The sequence below is a fragment of the Panthera pardus genome, unplaced genomic scaffold (genome assembly GCF_024362965.1).
Source record: "Panthera pardus isolate Hobbes unplaced genomic scaffold, ASM2436296v1 HiC_scaffold_325, whole genome shotgun sequence".
In the NCBI taxonomy this organism is placed as follows: domain Eukaryota; kingdom Metazoa; phylum Chordata; class Mammalia; order Carnivora; family Felidae; genus Panthera; species Panthera pardus.
This window is the reverse complement of record NW_026526905.1, coordinates 43,231-65,531: the sequence shown is the minus strand read 5'-3', so window position 1 is coordinate 65,531 and position 22,301 is coordinate 43,231. Positions and strand designations below refer to the sequence as shown.

Here is a 22,301-nt window from a genome sequence, read left to right as displayed (position 1 = left end):
CTTGTTCTAGTTTGGAGAAGAATGCTGGTGCAATTTTGATTGGGATTGCATTGAATGTGTAGATAGCTTTGGGTAGTATTGACATTTTGACGATATTTATTCTTCCAATCCATGAGCAGGGAATGTCTTTCCATTTCTTTAAATCTTCTTCAATTACCTTCATAAGCTTTCTATAGTTTTCAGCATACAGATCTTGTACATCTTTGGTTAGATTTATTCCTAGGTATTTTATGCTTCTTGGTGCAATTGTGAATGGGATCAGTTTCTTTATTTGTCTTTCTGTTGCTTCATTGTTAGTGTATAAGAATGCGACTGATTTCTGTACATTGATTTTGTATCTTGCAACTTTGCTGAATTCATGTATCAGTTCTAGCAGACTTTTGGTGGAGTCTATCGGATTTTCCATGTATAATATCATGTCATCTGCAAAAAGCGAAAGCTTGACTTCATCTTTGCCAATTTTGATGCCTTTGATTTCCTTTTGTTGTCTGATTGCTGAAGCTAGAACTTCCAGCACTATGTTAAACAACAGCGGTGAGAGTGGGCATCCCTGTCGTGTTCCTGATCTCAGGGAAAAAGCTCTCAGTTTTTCCCCGTTGAGGATGATGTTAGCTGTGGGCTTTTCATAAATGGCTTTGATGATCTTTAAGTATGTTCCTTCTATCCCGACTTTCTCAAGGGTTTTTATTAAGAAAGGGTGCTGGATTTTGTCAAAGGCCTTTTCTGCATCGATTGACAGGATCATATGGTTCTTCTCTCTTTTTTTTTGTTAATGTGATGTATCACGTTGATTGATTTGCGAATGTTGAATCAGCCCTGCATCCCAGGAATGAATCCCACTTGATCATGGTGAATAATTCTTTTTATATGCCGTTGAATTCGATTTGCTAGTATCTTATTGAGAATTTTTGCATCCATATTCATCAGGGATATTGGCTTGTAGTTCTCTTTTTTTACTGGGTCTCTGTCTGCTTTAGGAAGCAAAGTAATACTGGCTTCATAGAATGAGTCTGGAAGTTTTCCTTCCCTTTCTATTTCTTGGAATAGCTTGAGAGGGATAGGTATTATCTCTGCTTTAAACATCTGGTAGAACTCCCCTGGGAAGCCATCTGGTCCTGGACTCTTATTTGTTGGGAGATTTTTGATAACCGATTCAATTTCTTCACTGGTTATGGGTCTGTTCAAGCTTTCTATTTCCTCCTGATTGAGTTTTGGAAGAGTGTGGGTGTTTAGGAATTTGTCCATTTCTTCCAGGTTGTCCAATTTGTTGGCATATAATTTTTCATAGTATTCCCTGATAATTGTTTGTATCTCTGAGGGATTGGTTGTAATAATCCCATTTTCATTCATGATTTTATCTATTTGGGTCATCTCTCTTTTCTTTCTGAGAAGCCTGGCTAGAGGTTTGTCAATTTTGTTTATTTTTTCAAAAAACCAACTCTTGGTTTCGTTGATCTGCTCTACAGTTTTTTTAGATTCTATATTGTTTACTTCTGCTCTGATCTTTATTATTTCTCTTCTTCTGCTGGGTTTAGGCTGCCTTTGCTGTTCTGCTTCTATTTCCTTTAGGTGTGCTGTTAGATTTTGTATTTGGGATTTTTCTTGTTTCTTGAGATAGGCCTGGATTGCAATGTATTTTCCTCTCGGGACTGCCTTCGCTGCATCCCAAAGGGTTTGGATTGTTGCCTTTTCATTTTCGTTTGTTTCCATATAGTTTTTAATTTCTTCTCTAATTGCCTGGTTGACCCACTCATTCGTTAGTAGGGTGTTCTTTAACCTCCATGCTTTTGGAGGTTTTCCAGACTTTTTCCTGTGGTTGATTTCAAGCTTCATAGCATTGTGGTCTGAAAGTATGCATGGTATAATTTCAATTCTTGTAAACTTATGAAGGGCTGTTTTGTGACCCAGTATATGATCTATCTTGGAGTATGTTCCATGTGCACTCGAGAAGAAAGCATATTCTGTTGCTTTGGGATGCAGAGTTCTAAATAGATCTGTCAAGTACATCTGATCCAATGTATCATTCAGGGCCCTTGTTTCTTTATTGACCGTGTGTCTAGATGATCTATCCATTTCTGTAAGTGGGGTGTTAAAGTCCCCTGCAATGACCACATTCTTATGAATAAGGTTGCTTATGTTTATGAGTAATTGTTTTATATATTTGGGGGCTCCGGTATTCGGCGCATAGACATTTATAATTGTTAGCTCTTCCTGATGGATAGACCCTGTAATTATTATATAATGCCCTTCTTCATCTCTTGTTACAGCCCTTAATTTAAAGTCCAGTTTGTCTGATATCAGTATGGCTACTCCAGCTTTCTTTTGGCTTCCAGGAGCATGATAAATAGTTCTCCATCCCCTCACTCTCAATCTAAACGTGTCCTCAGATCTAAAAGGAGTCTCTTGTAGACAGCAAATAGATGGGTCTTGTTTTTTTATCCATTCGGATACCCTATGTCTTTTGGTTGGCGCATTTAATCCATTTACATTCAGTGTTATTATAGAAAGATACGGGTTTAGAGTCATTGTGATGTCTGTATGTTTTATGCTTGTCGTGATGTATCTGGTACTTTGTCTCACAGGTTCCCCCTTAGGATCTCTTGTAGGGCTGGTTTCATGGTGACAAATTCCTTCAGTTTTTGTTTGTTTGGGAAGACCTTTATCTCTCCTTCTATTCTAAATGACAGACTTGCTGGATAAAGGATTCTCGGCTGCATATTGTTTTCTGTTTAGCACACTGAAGGTCTCATGCCAATCCTTTGTGGCCTGCCAAGTTTCAAAAGAGAGATCAGTCACGAGTCTTATAGGTCTCCCTTTATATGTGAGGGCACGTTTATCCCTTGCTGCTTTCAGAATTTTCTCTTTATCCTCGTATTTTGCCAGTTTGACTATGATATGTCGTGCAGAAGATCGATTCAAGTTACGTCTGAAGGGAGTTCTCTGTGCCTCTTGGATTTCAGTGCCTTTTTCCTTCCCCAGTTCAGGGAAGTTCTCAGCTATAATTTCTTCAAGTACCCCTTCAGCACCTTTCCCTCTCTCTTCCTCCTCTGGGATACCAATTATGCATATATTATTTCTTTTTAGTGTATCACTTAGTTCTCTAATTTTCCCCTCATACTCCTGGATTTTTTTTATCTCTCTTTCTCTCAGCTTCCTCTTTTTCCATAACTTTATCTTCTAGTTCACCTATTCTCTCCTCTGCCTCTTCAATCCGAGCCGTCGTCGTTTCCATTTTGTTTTGCATTTCGTTTAAAGCGCTTTTCAGCTCCTGGTGACTGTTCCTTAGTCCCTTGATCTCTGTAGCAAGAGATTCTCTGCTGTCCTCTATACTGTTTTCAAGCCCAGCGATTAATTTTATGACTATCATTCTAAATTCACTTTCTGTTATATTATTTAAATCCTTTTTGATCAGTTCATTAGCAGTTGTTATTTCCTAGAGATTCTTCTGAGGGGAATTCTTCCGTTTGGTCATTTTGGATAGTCCCTGGAGTGGTGAGGACCTGCAGGGCACTTCCCCTGTGCTCTGGTGTATAACTGGAGCTGGTGGGTGGGGCCGCAGTCCACCCTGATGTCTGCCCCCAGCCCACCGCTGGGGCCACAGTCAGACTGGTGTGTGCCTTCTCTTCCCCTCTCCTCTGGGCGGGATTCACTGTGGGGTGGCATGGCCCGTCTGGGCTACTTGCACGCTGCCAGGCTTGTGTTGCTGGGGATCTGGCGTATTAGCTGGGGTGGGTAGGCAAGGTGCACGGGGGCAGGAGGGGCAGGCTTAGCTCGCTTCTCCTTAGGTGATCCACTTCAGGAGGGGCCCTGTGGCAGCGGGAGGGAGTCAGATCCGCTGCCGGAGGTTTGGCTCCGCAGAAGCACAGAGTTGGGTGTTTGCACAGAGGGAGCAAGTTCCCTGGCAGAAACTGGTTCTCTTTGGGATTTTGGCTGGGGGATGGGCGGGGGAGATGGCGCTGGCGAGCGCCTTTGTTCCCCGCCAAACTGAGCTCTGTCGTCCGGGGGCTCAGCAGCTCTCCCTCCCTTTGTCCTCCAGCCTTCCCGCTTTCTGAGCGGAGCTGTTAACTTATGACCTCCCAGACGCTAAGTCGCGCTTGCTGTCGGAACACAGTCCGTCAGGCCCCTCCGCTTTTGCCTGCCAGACTCGGGGACTCTGCTTGGCCGGCGAGCCGCCCCTCCGCCCCGGCTCCCTCCCGCCAGTCCGTGGAGCGCACACCGCCTCGCCGCCCTTCCTACCCTCTTCCGTGGGCCTCTCGTCTGCGCTTGGCTCCGGAGACTCCGTTCTGCTAATCCTCTGGTGGTTTTCTGGGTTATTTAGGCAGGTGTAGTTGGAATCTAAGTGATCGGCAGGACGCGCGGTGAGCCCAGCGTCCTCCTACGCCGCCATCTTCCCTCCCTCCTCAACCCTCCATAATTTTATCTTCTAATTCACCTATTCTCTCCTCTGCCATAGCATTTCAATCCATGCTATGGCCACCTGCATTTTATTTTGCACCTCATTTATTGCATTTTTCAGCTCCTCATGACTATTTCTTACCCCTTGATCTCTGTAGCAATAGATTCTCTGCTGTCCTCTATGCTTGTTTCAAGCCCAGAGATTAATTTTATGATGATTATTCTAAATTCTTGTTCCGTTATATTGCTTAAATCGGATTTGATCACTTTGTTAGCTGTCGGTACTTCCTGGAGTTTCTTTTGAGGAGAATTCTTCCATTTCATCATTTTGCGTAGTCCCTGTGGTAGCTCCAAACTGCAGGGCACTTCCCCTGTGCTGTCAGAAGGAACTTGTGTTGGTGGTCGGGGCTGCAGTCGGACCCGATGTCTGCCCCCAGCCCACCGCTGGGGCCACAGTCAGACTGGTGTGTACCTTATGTTCCCCTCTCCCAGGGGCAGGACTCACTGTGGAGTGATGTGGCTCCTGTCTGGGCTGCTTGCACACTGCCACGCCTGTGGTGCTGCTTCAATGGGACCTGGTGTATTAGCCAGGGTGGATCCAAGGTGCACAGGGGTGGGAGGTGTAGGCTTAGCTCACTTTGCCGGCGGTGGTCCCCTGCGGGAGGGGCCCTGCAGCACCGGGAGGGAGGCAGGCCCAGTGGAGGGATGGATCCACGGAAGCACAGCGTTGGGCATTTGTGTGGTGATAGCAAGTTCCGTGACGGGAACTGGTTCCCTTTGGAATATCGCCTGGGGGATGGGAGAGGGAGATGGTGCTTCCCAGGGGGCTTTTTTCCCCTGCCAAGCTGAGCTCTGTCTCCTGGGGCTCAACAACTCTCCCTCCCGGTGTCCTCTTGGCCTACCTGCTCTCTGAGAGCAGAGCTGTTGACTTTTAACCTTCCAGATGTTAAGTCCCATTGGCTGTCAGAACTCACTCCACCCGGCCGCTCTGCTTTTGCAAGCCACACTTCAGGGGCTCTGCTTTGAAGGGCGGGCTGCCCCTCCACCGCCTCAGCTCCCTCCCGCCAGTCCGCATAGCACGTACCGTCTCTCTGCCCTTCCTACCCTCTTCCGTGGGCCTCTTGTCTACGCTTGGCTCCAGAGAGTCCATTCTGCTAGTCTTCTGGCGGTTTTCTGGGTTATTTAGGCAGATGTGGGTGGAATCTAAGCGGGTCAGCAGGATGAGGTGAGCCCTGTGTCCACCTATGTCGCCATCTTCTCCAGACTTCTTCCCAAATCTCTTCTTAAATCATTCTTGCCACAAGCTTCTGTCATCTGGTCCCTCAACTTCTAGGGGAAGTTTAGGTACATTCGTATTGTCGCCCACTCAATCTTCAGAACCCTTTTCACGTTGCAAAACTGAAACTCTTTATCAATTAACTCTTTGTTCATCTTTCTCCCAGCCCCTGAAACAACGACTGTACTCTGTCTCTATGAAATTTAGAGAATTATAGCATTTTTACTACCCAATCTGAACCTTATTTGTAAAAATTTCATAGTTTTATTTTCTTTTTCCTATATTTAATTAGTTGCGTACTTGTGTGTGTGTGTTTTTTTTTTAACTAAATGGTGCTTTTTATTTAAAGAAAATTATTAAGTCACAGTTCAGGTGCACTACAGAGAAAATAATAACTCTAAAGTAAAAATTCAAACACTTATTGACTGTGTTTGGGAATTTATTTGCTTGATTGAGTCAATATTCAGTGATACCTAGCAGGAGTTTAGCAGTGTCCTGGAGAAATGGTTTCCAAAGATCAGGGTCCTTGCCCTGGAGGTTCTTATAGTTTCATGGGGGAGCCAGACCAATCTGTTCAATCTAGGAAGATTTATTAAGTGCCTACAATGTGCCAAAAAATGTTCCAGATGTTTGGGTTACAGCAGTACACAAAATAGACAAATATCCCCGTGTCCCCCAAATCTTATTCCCTCAGAAGCACTAAAGGGTGAACATATTAATAATTTATGGGTCATCTGATCCAGACACATGTCCAGTCTCTGTCAGTAGTATTTGGGGCGGGAATATACCATAACTCCTTGTTATGTACTATGATATTTTTATTCCACCCTCCCCCAAAAGTAAGGTAAAGTAAAGTAAAGTAAGGTAAAGTAAAGTAAAGAAGTAAAGTAAAGTAAAAGTAGAGGCATTAGGATTGAAGAGACGTAATAGGATGTGGTCCCAAAAATGGCACCCCTAGTGTGCCCTAGCAACACAGCCTTGTAATTGTGAGGTAGATCCATGATGTCACTGTGTCCTAGAGGATTCATAAGGGTGGAGGACCAGGGTGACTATCACCCTTCATCCCCAGCTCAGCTAACTACCATCCTCACTACCAAGCTATCTTGAAGTTCTCTTCATTCATTTAAATTCTATTTTGAGTGGTAAGTAAAGTTTTATTATTTCCTTCTATGACACACTACGAATTTCATTTTGGATTTTCTCAGTATTTCATTTTAAGATATTTCCCAAGTGATTCTCTTGCTTTTGTGGGCATATAATATTGACACACAAAAATCATGTCTTTTCGATCAACCAGTGACTCTGTTTATTTCACATCGATTTTAATATGAGATTTGTACTATCTCAGATTTTCCCCATATTGTTCTCCTTTTCTACATGTCCACTGTTCAATATTTGCTTTTTATTATTTTTTTTTAACGTTTATTTATTTTTGAGACAGGGAGAGACAGAGCATGAACGGGGGAGGGTCAGAGAGAGAGGGAGACACAGAATCCGAAACAGGTTCCAGGCTCTGAGCTGTCAGCACAGAGCCCGACGCGGGGCTCAAACTCACGGACTGCGAGATCATGACCTGAGCTGAAGTCCGACGCTTAACCGACTGAGCCACCCAGGCGCTCCAGCGCTCCAATATTTGCTTTTAACGTTATTGAATTTTAAAAGAAAATAAGTCAATTTAACAATGAAACAATTTAGGGGCGCCTGGGTGGCTCAGTTGGTTAAGCATCTGACTATGGCTCAGGTCATGATCTCATGGTTTGTGAGTTCGAGCCTCACCTCGGGCTCTGTGCTGACAGCTCGGAGCCTGGAGTCTGACTAAGATTCTGTCTCCCTCTCTCTCTGCCCCTCCCCCACTCGCACACTGTGTCTCTCTTTCTCTCTTGATAATAAATAAACATTTAAAACTTAAAAAAAAATGCAACAATTTAACAAAACATGCTGGACCAAAAAAAATGTATATAAAGTACATTTTAATGCTGTAAAGTATATGTACATATATCCATACCGACACATAGAAACAAAATGGTTGGATAGAGATATGTAAAAATGTTAGTGTTTGCCTGTGATCTATTTTCTTTTCTGTGTGTTTGGAGTTATATGACTCTCTGAATATTGTACCTTTATTATTTTATAGGATACAATGTATACTATTTGGTAGAAAATTAAAGATTCATGTGCTATGTCTTAGGTTGCATATATCAATTATGTGAAAATTCTATTTCTAATTACCTTCATATGAGCCAAAATTAGACTATTTTTTATTCAGTGTTTTTGAGCTTCCATCATATTCTATCCAGTGAAGCTCTGTGAATTCTCAAGCAGCTTTAACCTCTGTTTGTTGAATAAAAAACTAGCTAAGTATTCATATCTGCCTGTGAACCCAATCCCATCATTTGAAGTTTATCTATAATACAGTTTTCCTAAAAAAGTGAATATTGGAAATCTGTGAGACAAAGCTCACAGGTTGATCTGGTAAATCAGTGCATTGCCTCTTATTGACTCTATTAACCTTAGTCTAGTTATGTTCCTTTGCTAAGTCTGTTCCTCGTCAGTTAAATAGGCCTAATAAATCTTATTATAGTTTTATGTGTTCAACACTTGGTGATTGTCAATAATAATCATTCTCTGTACTCCTAATTGATCTTTAACAGAACGAACACATCAGGTTGCAGTGAAAACATTTCTCTTTCTCATGGCAACATATCTGTTGTTGACATTTACAGTTGAACATGGTATGACTAGGAATTTTAAGCACTTCAAATGTAAATGTGAGGTTTGATGTGATGTCATAGAGGAAACTACCAAACAATCCAGCTCCTGCTTTCTGCCTCAGTGTCCCTCTCCATGCTGGGTGTGGGTGGCTGACTAATAAGGACAGCCTGTACTCTGGGGAAGTGAGAGGCACCCACTTAGTCCAAAACAACTGTCAGGACTGTACTCTGGGTAGAACTAGGTGGATGGTGGTGACCACATCCAAGCAATTTCCTCCCTCTGTGTTTAGCAATTTGCACTGTTCTCTGACTACCTCCTGTCCAGTATCACTCAACCAGGAAAGCAGCATTAATAAAGCCTACCATTTGCTGAACACCTACTTAGCATCGGGCACTTAATTCATTTCAGCCACAAATATTGATTAAGAATAATCTATGTGCCAGGCAGTGTTGTTGGAGCAGGGGATGCACCAGTGAACTAAGCAATCTAAAATGCCTGCCCTTGTTGAGTTTTTATTCTAGTGGGAGAGACAATGATAAACAATATAAATAAATCAACAAACGATGAAATGCAGTCAAAAGTAATGTGCTGTTAGAAAAGTAGTGAAAGAAAGGAGGAGTGGGAGTGCTGATTGGTGGGTATGCAGTTTTAAATGGTGTGTTCATGGCCAGTCTTGTTGAGAAGGTGACATTAAGCAGATACTTGAAGACGGTGAGGGATCAGAGAACAAGGGTATGTAGAGGAACAATGCTGCAGGCATTGAGAAGAACCCTACACACTCCTGAAGAGGGAGTGTGTATTCTATGAATCCCAAGAACACTGAGCTGGGCACTGCTGTTACAACTCCGAAATCACACTCTAGTGGGCTTGGGAGAGATACATGATTGTATGAGCAGTTACAGCAAATTTGTAAGTACTTACCTAAGTTAGAGAGAATAAAGGGGACTTTGTCAGCATCTGCCTTTTAGAGAAGTCAGATGTGCTTGCCTGAAGAAGTGCCCTGAACCTCAGAACTGAAGGGATAGAAGTTAATCAGGATGAGGGAAGGAGTTATCCAGACAGAGGCATTAGCGTGACTGCCATTAGGAAGCACATCTCATAACTCTGCCTGTAGGGAAGGTAATTGTCTTAGGCCACCAGCTATTGCATTCTGAAATCCATCTCCACATTTTTATTAGACCACATTTCCCACAGGCTGCTCTCAGTCCATGACTGAGTGTGGCAGTGATAATAAGATAAGACTATTCCTGGGAGGCTGATTTTGTTTCTGTTCCATATGCACTTTATTCCCTTTCTGCCTTTTTCTGCCTTTTTGGTAATATTTTCTGGTTCCATTTTATCTTTTGTTGGCTTATTAGCAATAACTTTGGTTGTTACTTGAGGGTTTGATCTTGAGCTTAAAATGTACTTTTATTTTATCACAGTATACTTTTAAATAAAGCTATGTTTATTTAACTTAATGAGAACATTACATTAATATTTCATTTCCCTCCTCCCAACCTTTGTGGGTTTTTCTCCATACATTTTACTTTTACATATGTTTAAAACAATTTTAATGTTTATTTATTTTTGAGAGAGATAGAGACAGAACACAAGCAGGGGAGGGGCAGAGAGAGAGAGAGAGGGAGACACAGAATCCGAAGCAGGCTCCAGGCTCTGAGCTGTCAGCACAGAACCCGACACGGGTCTCAAACCCATGAACCATGAGATCATGACCTGAGCCAAAGTTAGATGCTTAACCGACTCAGCCACCCAGGTGCCCCTACTTTTACATATGTTTAAATCCCTACATTACATTGTTATTTTTTCATGAAGAGTCAAATATCTTTCAAAGAGTTTAAATAGTAAGAAAAAAAATCTTATACCTCTACCCATGCAGTTACTATTTCAGGTACTTTCCATTGCTTTGCAGAAATCTATGTTCCCATTTGGTGCTGTTTTCCTTCTGCCTGAATGACTTGCTTGAACATTTCTTATAAGGGGAGGTCTGCTGTTGATTAATCCTCTTAGATTCTGTGTATGTGAAAAAGATGTTATTTAAGACATTATTTTGTCATTATTTTTGAAAAAATATTTTCACTGCTTATAGAATTCTAGGCTCAGAGGTTTTCTTTTTGCTTTAGCAAATGTTGCTTACGTTGTCATTACTTGGGTTGTTTCTCAGGAAAAACCCCTCTGGGTAATTAACATTTTTTACCTTTCTGGTTGCTTTAAGATTTTCTCTTTATCACTGGTTTTGAGCAATTTGATTATCATGTGCCTTAGTATAGTTTCCTTCATGTTACTTGTGCTTTATTGAGTTTCTTCCATTTGTGGGATTATAGTTTTCATCAATATGGAAAAACTGGGGGCATTATTTCTTCAAATGTTTTATCTGTCCCCACCTCTTGATCCACTCCTCCAGGGACTCCAATTGCACATATATGAGAGCTGCTGGAAGTTCTCTCACAGCTCACTGATGCTCTGTGAATTTATAAAAACATTTCTTTTTCCTCTTCATTTAATTTTGGATAACTTATATTGCTATCTTTAAACTTCAGTACTTTTTCTGCAATATCTAATGTGCCTTTAATCACACCCAGTGTATTTTTTATCTTTCACATTGTACTTTTCATCTATAGTCCATTTGTGGGTTTGTTTGGGTTTTTTTTTTTGGTATTTTACATATCTTGACTTTTTTCAATTTAATTTTTAAAATTTTCATTCCAGTAAAGTGAGAATACAGTATTATATTAGTTTCAGGTGTACAATATAGTGATTCAACTATTCTATATATTACTCAGTGCTCTTAACTTTTTAAACATATGGAATATTGTTATAATAACTGTTTTACTGTTCTTATCTGCTATTTTTAACTTCTGTGTCAGTCTGGGATATTCTCAATTGACTCATTTATCATCCCATTATGAGTTGAATTTTCCCGCTTATTTGCATGCCTGCTAAGTTTTGATTGAATGTATGATAATGGATGCTACCTTATCGAATGATGGATATTACTGTGATGCTAAAATTATTCTTGTGCTTTTTCTACTATGCAATTAAATTACTTGGAAACACTTTGATTCTTTGGGTCTTCCATTTAGGATTTAGTATAACTGGAGCTGTAGATGGAGCAGTAGATGGCTAATTATTCTCCATGACCAAGAAATGATCCTTCTGAGTACTCTACCTAACATCCCATAAATCCTGAGGTTTTCCAGCCTGGCTGTTGGGAACAGGTACTTTTCTAATTTCTGTGCAAGTACTAAATATTGTCTTCTCTAATCCTAGCACATGATTCTTTCTCTGTCCTCAGAAATTACCTCACACCCAGGTGTTGACGGGAACCCTCTTATGATCCTATAGATTTTACATTTAAATCTTGACATATATTCCTAACCTACCCTCCAGTCACACCAGCAGTGTATGAAAATAATGTTTATCCCTCAACTTCTCCAATATTTTTTGTGTATTCACTTATTTATTTGTTCATTCGTTCATCTATTTACTTATGTTTTAATACTATTCGGTGGAACTAGAGCAGCACCAGGTCTGGGGATACTTACTCCCCACTACTGACAAAAGACTCTTCTGAGTACTAATCCAGTTACCCATGTATCCCTAGGTTTTCCAGTCTTACTGATTTAACAGGCACAATTACCACCTACTCCAAGCACTAGGCACTGTTCCTTCTAATCCTTTCAGATGGTACTTTCCCTGGCATCACATACATGTGCTTAATACATGAGGGAGACCTTTTGACCCCTAAGGTTTTCTCTCATTGCAGCTTTCTCCTCTCTGGTATCTTTTGAACACTAGTTGCCTTGATCTCTCAGAAACTCAGTTCTCTCTTCTCAACTCAGAAAGTCCACTGGCTCCATCTGGGTCCCCCACCCACCCACGTGCTGTAGCCTGAAAACCTTCTCTAAGCAGTCATTGTTCACATCTCTTTTGTTTCTTCTCTCTCAAGGATCACCGTCCTTCACATTACCTGATATACAAGGGTTTGCCAGCAAATGTTTTATATATTTGGTCTGTTTTTTCATTGTTACAAGTGGGAGTTCAAAGTTAAATATACCATTTTGGCTAGCAATACAAGTAGATAGCCAATTGTGACACAAGGACTCGCCCCCACCCCAGTGACTTTGCAAACTCTACTTAGAACTGATGTGTTGGGACACCTGGGTTGGTTAAGCGTCTGACTTTGGCTCCAGTCATGATCTTACGGTTTGTGAGTTCAAGCCCCGTGTTGGGCTCTGTGCTGACAGCTCAGAGCCTGGAGCCTGCTTCAGATTCTCTCTCTGCCACTCCCCCACTTGTGAGCTCTCTCTCGCGCTCTCTCTCCCTTTTTCTCTCTTTCTCTCAAAAATAAATAAATAAACATTAAAAAAAAGAACTGCTATGTAGTCAAAGATGCTTTTACCCAACTTTTATTCCTTCTCTGTTCTTCACTAGAGTTCAGACCAGAATAAGGTTCTAAAGGCTCTCCTAGCTTCCCCTGAATTCATGCTTTCTCTCACAGATGTTTCCCCTAATAAATTTTTTGCACATTGAATTCTGTTTTAACATCAGCTCCTCCCAGGTTCTGAACTAATGCAAAAGTAAGATACTCTGATCCACAAGAGGGATATGTTCTTTGCGATGATAATATTTTCTCTACAGAGGCTATGTCTTATTTACTGAGTGTGGCCTGAAACCTTAAGTTTTAAATGCATATTACCCTGTCCATGGAACTAGTCTATTTTATTCAACCAAACCTTTATGGATGTATATTTAAGTTCTTTCCAGTTCTACACCTTTTCAAATATAGCTAGGGTAAATATCTTTGTTCAGAAAGCTTTGTACATCAATCTGATCATTTGATTAGAAGACATTTTTAAAAAGAAAATGTATGGACCCTATGGAGTTTACATTTAAATCTTGATGCATATCCCTAGCCTGCCTCTCAGTCTCACTAAGAGTGTATGAAGGTAAGTGTTATCTCTCATTCTTTCCAACGTTATATATTTACTTACTTCTGCTTAGTAGTATTTATCAAGGGATGAGATTAAAAAGGAATTAAACAGGTCTCAGAGTTTATACAATAATCTTGTTCTATGGATAATTATGTCTCCCTTGTAACTGAAGCTTTCCTGCACTTCAGACTTCAGGGAGTGAGTATGTCTTGAATCAAACGTGACTTTGTCGTGGTTCCCACAACCACTCAGTAAAACATTTGGATTTATTGTGCCTGTCCCCCTAGGAAACACCTCACAGCACAGATGTGTCTCCACTGACTCTGGCTTTGAGGAAAAGCATATCTGAAGCAGAATTCCAGCCCCATCACTTACTAACTGTGTCTGTGACCTTAAGCAAGCTGCTGTACCTCTGGGTGCCTCAGTTTCTGGTACATAATTGAGGGTCAGGAGGTGTGAGAGGCATAGGCAAGTTTTGAGCCCTGGTCAAAGACTTAAACATAGCACCTGAGGTTCCATTCACCTGTGAAGATGAGGCTCTGAGACCCAATCCTTCTCCTCCTGCTCTCCCCAGAAGGAAACATATGAGGCTGCAAACAGCCTAGTTATGGTCTAAAAGATGCCATTAATGCCAGGCTTGGGAAAGTCACACATGAGTGAGGAGGGGAAAAATGCCAGGACTCCTGACAATCTCCTTTAGTTTCACAGCACTCAGTGATTGCAGGGGTAAGATCATTCCAATTCATAAGGGCCGGTACAAAAACATCTAGGGATTTTACAAACCAGTTGTTAGATTGTCAGCAGCTTGAAATCAGTAAAGGCAGGAGTGTTTACATGACAGAAATTAGCCAACATATGTTACAGTCTGGTGCATTCTCCCCTCCCCCTACCAGAACCAGTTTACCAGTGCACTACCAATGTGCAAAAGTCGATGGGGTTGGTGCCACTTGTATGCTTTTCTCTTAGTTTACCTATCTAAAACACTCACTTTATTTCATCCTTGGGTGAGTTGTTTAAGTAGAGGTAAAATAATATATTGTAAAAGTAAGGATCTAACACCCATAGTTTATTCTGTAGCCTATTGTACCATCATTCAGGTCCCCACCTTTAAATGAACATTGTAGAAACTGGCACACCTTGGGTGGGTTTAAGGAACCTGTTGGGGAATCCAAAGGTCATGGATGAAGTTTGTCAAAGTCACTGGGAGGGTTCCCAGCAGTCAACAGAGGACTTAACTTTGTCTCCCTGGTGACAAACAGCCACCAGAAATAAACCACTAGAGAGAACTAGAATAACTTAGTTAAGACTCACTCTTGACATAGCAGAAAACATAATTAAATTAGTTTAACTTGTGATAAGAAATTATGTCAGAGAAACAAAAGTCCACTGCAGAGTAGTTATATACATGATTAACTTCATAAGTCAATGATGCCATAAAGTAACAAACTCCATATTTCTGAGCTTCTATTCTCACTGGATGGGCTTCTCCTAAGTCCAGATCTCCTTGTGGTACAGAAATTGTTGTCACAGGTCCAGGCACCATATCCAGACACATCAGCATTCGATGGAAAACAAAGGTCTGACCCTTACCGTGTGTATGGTATTCTGAGTAAGGAAGCCTTTCCCCCCAAAGCAGAGCTCTCAGACTGCATTTCCAATCATCTTATTTCGAACTTGAATAAAATGTTGATATATTTGTAGTTTTACAAGGAATGTCTATCATATTTCATCTATTAAAAATTAAATTTATTAGCTACACTCTTCTATTTAACATTTAATCTTTGTTGGATGAACAGGATTTGATGTATGGTTTTACATTTGATTATTTCTCCCTCCTAACATCTGATATTTAACTATGGCACTAGATATATAAAACATCATCCCAGATTATGTTAGGATCTAGGATTGAAGAGAGGGAAAGACAGCATGATCTCTGACCTCAAGGAGCCAACTAGTCTGTTGGGAGACATTCAATAAAACAAGCACTGACAAGAAACTGTGATAAGTGTTTTCTATTAGAGAGAAGATAATTGTATGGACTTGTCTGCACTTAGCAGGAAATGACCTAATTCCAGAGGGTGAGAGAAAGCCTCCTGAGAGTGAAGGTAACTAGCAATCAGCCAGATTAAGATGGAGGAAATCATTCCTGACAAAGGATGTAGGAGGTTGTGCACAAGAGCAAGTATGAGGTTGTGGAAATTAGAGCACAGGCCATGTGATGAATAGAAAGAGGATGTAATTTGGCTGAAACATAGCATGTGGGATGCTGACTCAAGATACTGCATGAAACATAGTGAGCTTTACTGAATATTTATTGAGTTAATTACTTTTTTATAATATCACTGATTGGAAGAACAGTCTCTAAATTCTTAGGTCAGTACTGATGGATTATTTCCATAGGCATCTGTCTTTAACAGTTCCTCAGACTTTTAAGGATGCCATATTATATTTGACATTTGTTTCCTTAGTCTTCTAGAACCAACAGTTTCTCTTAGGAGCCCTGGTTCCATTTATTAGAAAATGGTATAAAGTAAAAAGACTAAGACCTGGATGCTGGGTTTGCTCATTATGACTAATAATACAAAACTCTCCAAAACAGGATAATAATTGCCAAACTGGTGGATTTTTGTGTCCCATGTTTACAGGAGAAAAGTAGAGTCTGGATAAAGAATGTCACTGTAATATGTCTTTCACTCTATGTTTAATCATTAATATGCTTCATTATTATTGGTTTCATCCCCATTAGAAAATAAGGATATTTCTCTACATTAAAAAAAAAAAAACAAACTAATTTTTTATGACCCTCCCTGTTCTTTCTTCTCCTTCCACCACTTTTTTTCAGCTTGACAGCTTTTGGCTGCAGTCTTTTTTCTTATTAATTTCAAGCAAACTGAGAACCTTGAGTTTCAATTTCCTGTCCAGCCCTGAGATTCAAAGGTAGCTTTGAGCTGAGACTATTCGTCCATGGATCCTCCACGTAAAGTTACCCCACCTTTTAATTCTGATTCATTGCTGATTCCACCAAAAGAAATGTCCCAGAAACTTACATCAACTTCCCAATCATCTTTCTCCAAAGTGCAAAACCTGGATCGTATTAACTTTAGCCCCAGTTTTAATAGCAACTACCTCACCCCTCTACCAGAGGAAACGATCCAACAGCAATACAGAGATGAGATGAGCCAACATGAGAGGCGGTGGGAGAAGTCAGCGTTCCCTCAGAGGAAAAAGACATTCATGGAGAACATGAGACAGAAAAGTTACTATCACATGGCACCTTATCGGGTTGAAAGGGAAGGAAAGATCTATTTCTCACATGATAGAGATCAGAATAAGTGTAAATGCCATTATTGCCTCATTCAAAGGGAAGCTATTTCCGGGAACTCTAAAGGGCAAAATGCATCCTCTTGGAAAATGCTAGTAGAAGGCTTTAGCCACTTGAACATCAACTCTGATACCACAGAGTCCCGCTGTCCATCAGAAAAGCTTCCACAGGAGTAGAAAAGAAAGAAGAGCCATCAATAGAGGGAGAAGAAAATCAAACAATTCCTCAGAGGCTCTGAAAACAATAATTGAAATAAACCGAAACTCATCCTCATGTGATGAGATCAGAATTAATTCAGATGTGTGAATATTGATTTTTATCCAAGTCCTTGGGTGGAACTTTTTGGGAAGCAAATAATTAGGGATGGTCACTAGGAGAAGCAAGATCCAATGTCTGGCAAAAAATCATATTACAAAGAAACAATGTTTCAGTGATTTTAGGGTGATTCTGGGGCATGCTGGGAGCAAACTACTCTGAGGCTGGGAAGATGGTTAAACAATGGCTTTTAATCTGCCATTATTTCGTTTTCATGATGCAACTTGCTTTTTCCCTCCTGGGATCTTTTTTTCTCTTATATATTGTCATTAAGGTATAAAGGACCCATGTAGTGTGAATGTCTGGCTGGTTGCAAAGTGCTTTTGTTCTGTTTTATGGGTTGGCCACAAGAAAAAGCACTGTGTCTGATGAAATGCATGTGTGTTTTGGAATTCTGAAGTTAATGATAAGATGAGATCCACATCTAAAGTTTTGAATTAAAAGAATGTGTTGTAAAGGGATGTGTGAATAGAGCTTGTGGGCTTCACACTGAATTGTTTTGGTAGAACATACTTACCAAGAAGCAAGTATAGGTAAATATTTTATGCTTCTTTAAAATTGAGTATTAATCTTCCCTATGAAAAAAAATTCTAATGTGTTGCCTCAATTGTCAGCACCAATTACCTGTGTATATAAATAAGCCTATCATTCAAAGTCAGATATTTTATTCAGTATTGCCTGGCTCGTATTTTGTCAAGGGACACTACATATGTAGATTTAGAGTAGAGGTGTAGGAAAGAGGTTTTGAAACATTTGCATTACTCTTTGGGATACCATAGTCAGGATGGCGTGAGGAGCAACCATGCCATTGGATGGACCAACTTCTCCATCTGGGTAGCAATGGGAAGCAGAATATCCTGCCTGGAGTGTAAGCATCTGCATGTTGTTCAGTTACCACTGGCTTAGGCACTCCATGATACGTTCTTCACTCTCAGGTGCTCCTTCTATGTTTAATATGAACAATACTCCCATGCCTGCTGTAGGGAATTAAAAGCAGAATCATGTTGTTTGTACTTCTCCCAAAATTATGACAGAGATTAGAGATGTGGTTTGGGTTTTCATGATATGAAATTAGCTACATTTCTCAACTTCGTTCCTGTAGAAATTTCTGACAGTACCCCACCACAGAACGTAACATTCTGTTAATGGGAAAACTACCTTAGCTCTGGAGCTATCTCCTTTCCTACGCAGTCTTCAGCAATGTGACTCAGTAAAATCCATGATATTTTCACACATGGAAATTACTTCAAGACTTACCAATTAACAGGGACTGGATTCCAGTTTTGTGATTGCACCAGAGAGTATGGGAGTTAAACTAATCCTATATGGTTTATACCACAATTCAAGGGGACAATGTAAAAAAACAAAAACAAAAGTTTATACAGTTAGAATTTCATAGCCTACTTTCCTTATGTAATTCAGATGAATATTTGAGAGAAATAAAATAGTTTGTTTGCTTCATTTGAACCTGGCAATACTCTAAGTGTTTACAGGTACATGTACATTTAGATATAGAACTAATCTGCAACTGACCCAAAACAAAGTAGGGTTTTGGGTATAGATATTGACATACTTCTGCTAAAATTGGTATGTGAATGCAATGAATAGCAAACACAAGCTTGAAGAACAAAGTTATTTATATTACATATGTATCAGTTATCAAGCCTTACTAGATAGAAGTCTGTACTAATTCAGATGATTCCGTATCAGCATAAGAACAGACAAATAGAGTAGTGGAAGAGAATAGAAAGTCCAGAAACACTTCCAGATTAAACACTATAGATATATATTCCCCTGTAATTCAGTGGGGCAACATTATTTCAATGTGGAAAAAATGAACTTTGATCACTACCTTACAGCATACAAAACATTAATTTAAAATTGTTTGGGGCGGGGCACCTGGGTGGCTCAGTCAGTTAAGCATCCAACTTCAGCTGGGGGTCACGATCTCGCGGTTCATGGGTTCAAGCCCCATATCAGGCTCTGTGCTGACAGTGCAGAGCCTGGAGCCTGCTTTGGATTCTGTATCTTCCTCTGTCTCTCTGCCCCTCCCCCGCGCTCTCTCTCTCTCCCTCTCTCTCTCCCTCTCTCTCTTAAAATAAATAAATAAATAAATAAACATTTAAAAAATTAAAAATAAATAAATTAAAATAAAATGGTTTGGGGCACCTGGCTGGCTTAGTCAGTATAGCATGTGACTATTAATCTCTGAGTCTTGACTTCAAGCCCCACATTGGATGTGGAGTTTACTTAAAAAAAAAAAAATGATAAAATGGTTTATCAAACTAAACTTGAAAACCAAATCAGTAACATTTTTAGAAGAAAACAATATATCTTTGTGACTTTAAGCATACAAAGACTTTTAAAGAGGATATAAAAAGCACTACCTATAAAATCAAAATTTGATTAATTGTCCTTAACAAAATTAAGAATTTTAAGAGGTTAGGAAGATGGCTTGTAGGAGGACCCTAAGCTCACCTTGTCCCATGGATATAACTAGATAATACATCAGTGTATACAACTAGATAATACATCTGTGTAAACAGCCCAGGTAATGACCCAAAGATTCGCAGAACAAACCCTACAAATAAAGATGAGGTCACATAAAAGAGGGTATAAAGGGCAGCGATGTGGGGGAGAGTTAAACACTATGGGTCTGGCCACCGAAGGGAGGAAGTCTTGGGTGCAGAGAAGGGTAAGAGATAGACTTTCACATTGGGGAGCCCACAAAGGGAAGATGAATCCCCATAACATTTGGCTTTGAAAGTGAGAGGGGCCAAATTTTATGAGTTCTTACAACCAGTGGGACTTAAGCCTGTAATTTTAAAAATCAGCAGGCTAGGTTCTGGGAGAGCCCAGAGGGTGTTAGGAAGCTGAGTCCTTGCCCTTAAAGAGACAGCATGACAAAGAGCATGTGGAGAGCCACTGTAGAAGCAGCAGTTCAAAAAATGGGACATACAAGAGGGAGAGTTATTTGTTTATCTCAGTGTTGGCCCTGGAGAGGCAGGACTCACAGGGAGACCCCTCCAGTAACAAAGTTGGCAGGCAGCATTTCCCTCCCCCTGCCTCAGCATAAACACATGGCCACCTGCAGAAACCATTGCAGAGCTGACACTAGCTACCTAACTTGGTTACATCAAGGCCCTCCTCCCAACCTTTCAGCAGACCCACCATTTCCAGTCATGCTTGCCTCAGTCCCAGCATTGCCGGTCCCCTCCCCCAGAAAAATGATGTAAACCTCAACAATACCATGTCTCCTGACCTGTACCTTTTGTGGGGCCTCAGTCCTGGCTGTAGTAGCTGGTCACTTCCTGGGGAAGACATGAACACCTTGTTAAAGCTTCATCTGCTGCCCACATGCACTTTCAAAGTGTCTCTGGCTAGCCCCTGTCTCCACAGCAGCTGCTGCATGTCCCCTGTGGAAGAGACCAGCACACAGCCTGTGGGCACCGTGTCCCCACCTGCATGCACTTTACTAAGTGACCATGGCTACTCTCTGAAGTGACTGCAAGTTCTCTGTGGAAGAGGACCAGTACCACCTTGTAAACAGTGCCTGCCCCACCCATTACTTTCAAGAACAGAGGGCCTTCCTGACTTTCCTAATGCACAGAAACAGACACAGATAATTATTCAAAATGAGGAGACAGAAGAATATGTCTCAAATGAAAGAACAGGACAAAAATACATCAAGAGACCTAAGTGAAACAGATATAAGTACTATACCTGATAGAGAATTTAAAGTTATGATTATAACCATACTCGTTGAACTTGAGACAAGAGTGGAGGACCTCAGTGAGACTCTTAACAAATAGATAAAAAAGAACCAAGCACAGATGAAGAACAAAATAAATGAAATTAAAAATACAATTGAAAGAATAAATAGCATCCTAGAGGAAGCAGAGGAGCAAATTACCAACCTGAAAGACAGAATAATGGAAAGTAATCAAGCTGAGGAGGTAGAACAAAAATTTACGCAAAGTGAGGATAGATTTAGGAAACTCGGTGACTCCACGAAGCATAATAATATTTTCATTATAGAAATCTCAGAAAAATAAGAGAGAAAAGAGGGCAGAAAATTTATTTGAAGAAATAATAGCTGAAAACTTCCTTAATCTGGGGAAGGAAACAGATATCCAAATCCAGGAGACACAGAGATCCTCCAACAAAATTAGCCCAAGGAAGTCCACACCAAGACACATTAGTAATAAAAATGGCAAAAAGTAGTGATGAAAAAAATTTAAATCGCCAAGAGAAAAGAAGACAACTGTACACGAGGGAAACCTCATAAGGCTCTCAGTGGATTTTTCAGCAGAAATTTTGCAGGCCAGAAGACAGTGGCATGATATATTCAAAACGCTGAAAGGGAAAAACCTGCAGCCAAGAATACTCTATCCAGCAAGGCTATCATTCAGAAGAGAACGAGAGATAAAGAATCTCTCAGGCAAACAAAAAATAAAGGAGTTTATGATCACTAAGAAAGTACCTCAACAAAAATTAAAGGGGACTCTGACTGGAAAGGAAAGACCATAAGTAAGAGTATAGGAAGCAGGAAGCACAAAAGCAGCAAAAATACATACATCTGTAAAAATCAGTCAAAAGATTCACAAAATAAAAGGATGTGAAATATGACACCATATACCTAAAACATGAGGCGGAGAGAAGTAAACAACGGATTCAGGCATAAGTGACCATAAACTTAATATAGACTGCCATATACAGAAGATGTCATATATAAACCAAATGGTAACAACAAATCAAAAACTAGTAATAGATATACAAAGAATAAAGAGAAAGAAATCCAAGTATATCACTGGGGAAAGCCAGCAAACCATGAAAGAGAGCAAGAGAATAAAGCATCAGAGAAAAACTACAAAAACAACCACAAACCAAGTAGCAAAATGGCAATAAATACATAACTATTAATGATTATTTTGTTTTTAAAATAAGCTTATTTATTTTGAGAGAGAGAGAGAGAGAGAGAGAGAGCAGGGGAGGGGCAAAGAGAGAGGGAGAGAGACAGAATTCCAAGCAGGTTCCACACTGTCAGCGTGGAGGCTGATGCAGGGCTCAAACTCATGAACCACGAGATCATGACCGGAGCCTAAATCAAGAGTCAGATGCTTAACTGACTCAGCCTCTATTAATAATTACTTTGAATGTAAATGGAATAATTGCTCCAATCAAAAGACATAGGGTGACAGAGTAAATTTAAAAACTTAAGACCCATCTATATGTTGCCTACAAGAGACTCATTTCAGACTGAAAGCCATGTGCAGATGGAAAGTGAGGGGATGGAGAAACATTTGTCGTGCAAATGGATGTGAAAAGAAAGCCGAGGTGGCAATAC

General features: G+C 40.4%; 1 long non-coding RNA gene and 1 other non-coding gene across 2 annotated transcripts; both read left to right on the top strand.

Moving 5' to 3' along the window:
* Nucleotides 1–6,113: 6,113 nt before the first annotated feature.
* Nucleotides 6,114–16,932, top strand: LOC109261676 (uncharacterized). The gene is made up of 2 exons (XR_008419036.1): nucleotides 6,114–6,813; nucleotides 16,181–16,932. It is a non-coding gene; the product is annotated as an uncharacterized LOC109261676 (long non-coding RNA).
* On the top strand, nucleotides 7,371–7,455 carry TRNAH-AUG (transfer RNA histidin (anticodon AUG)). Its single transcript has one exon. It is a non-coding gene; the product is annotated as a tRNA-His (tRNA).
* Nucleotides 16,933–22,301: the final 5,369 nt, after the last annotated feature.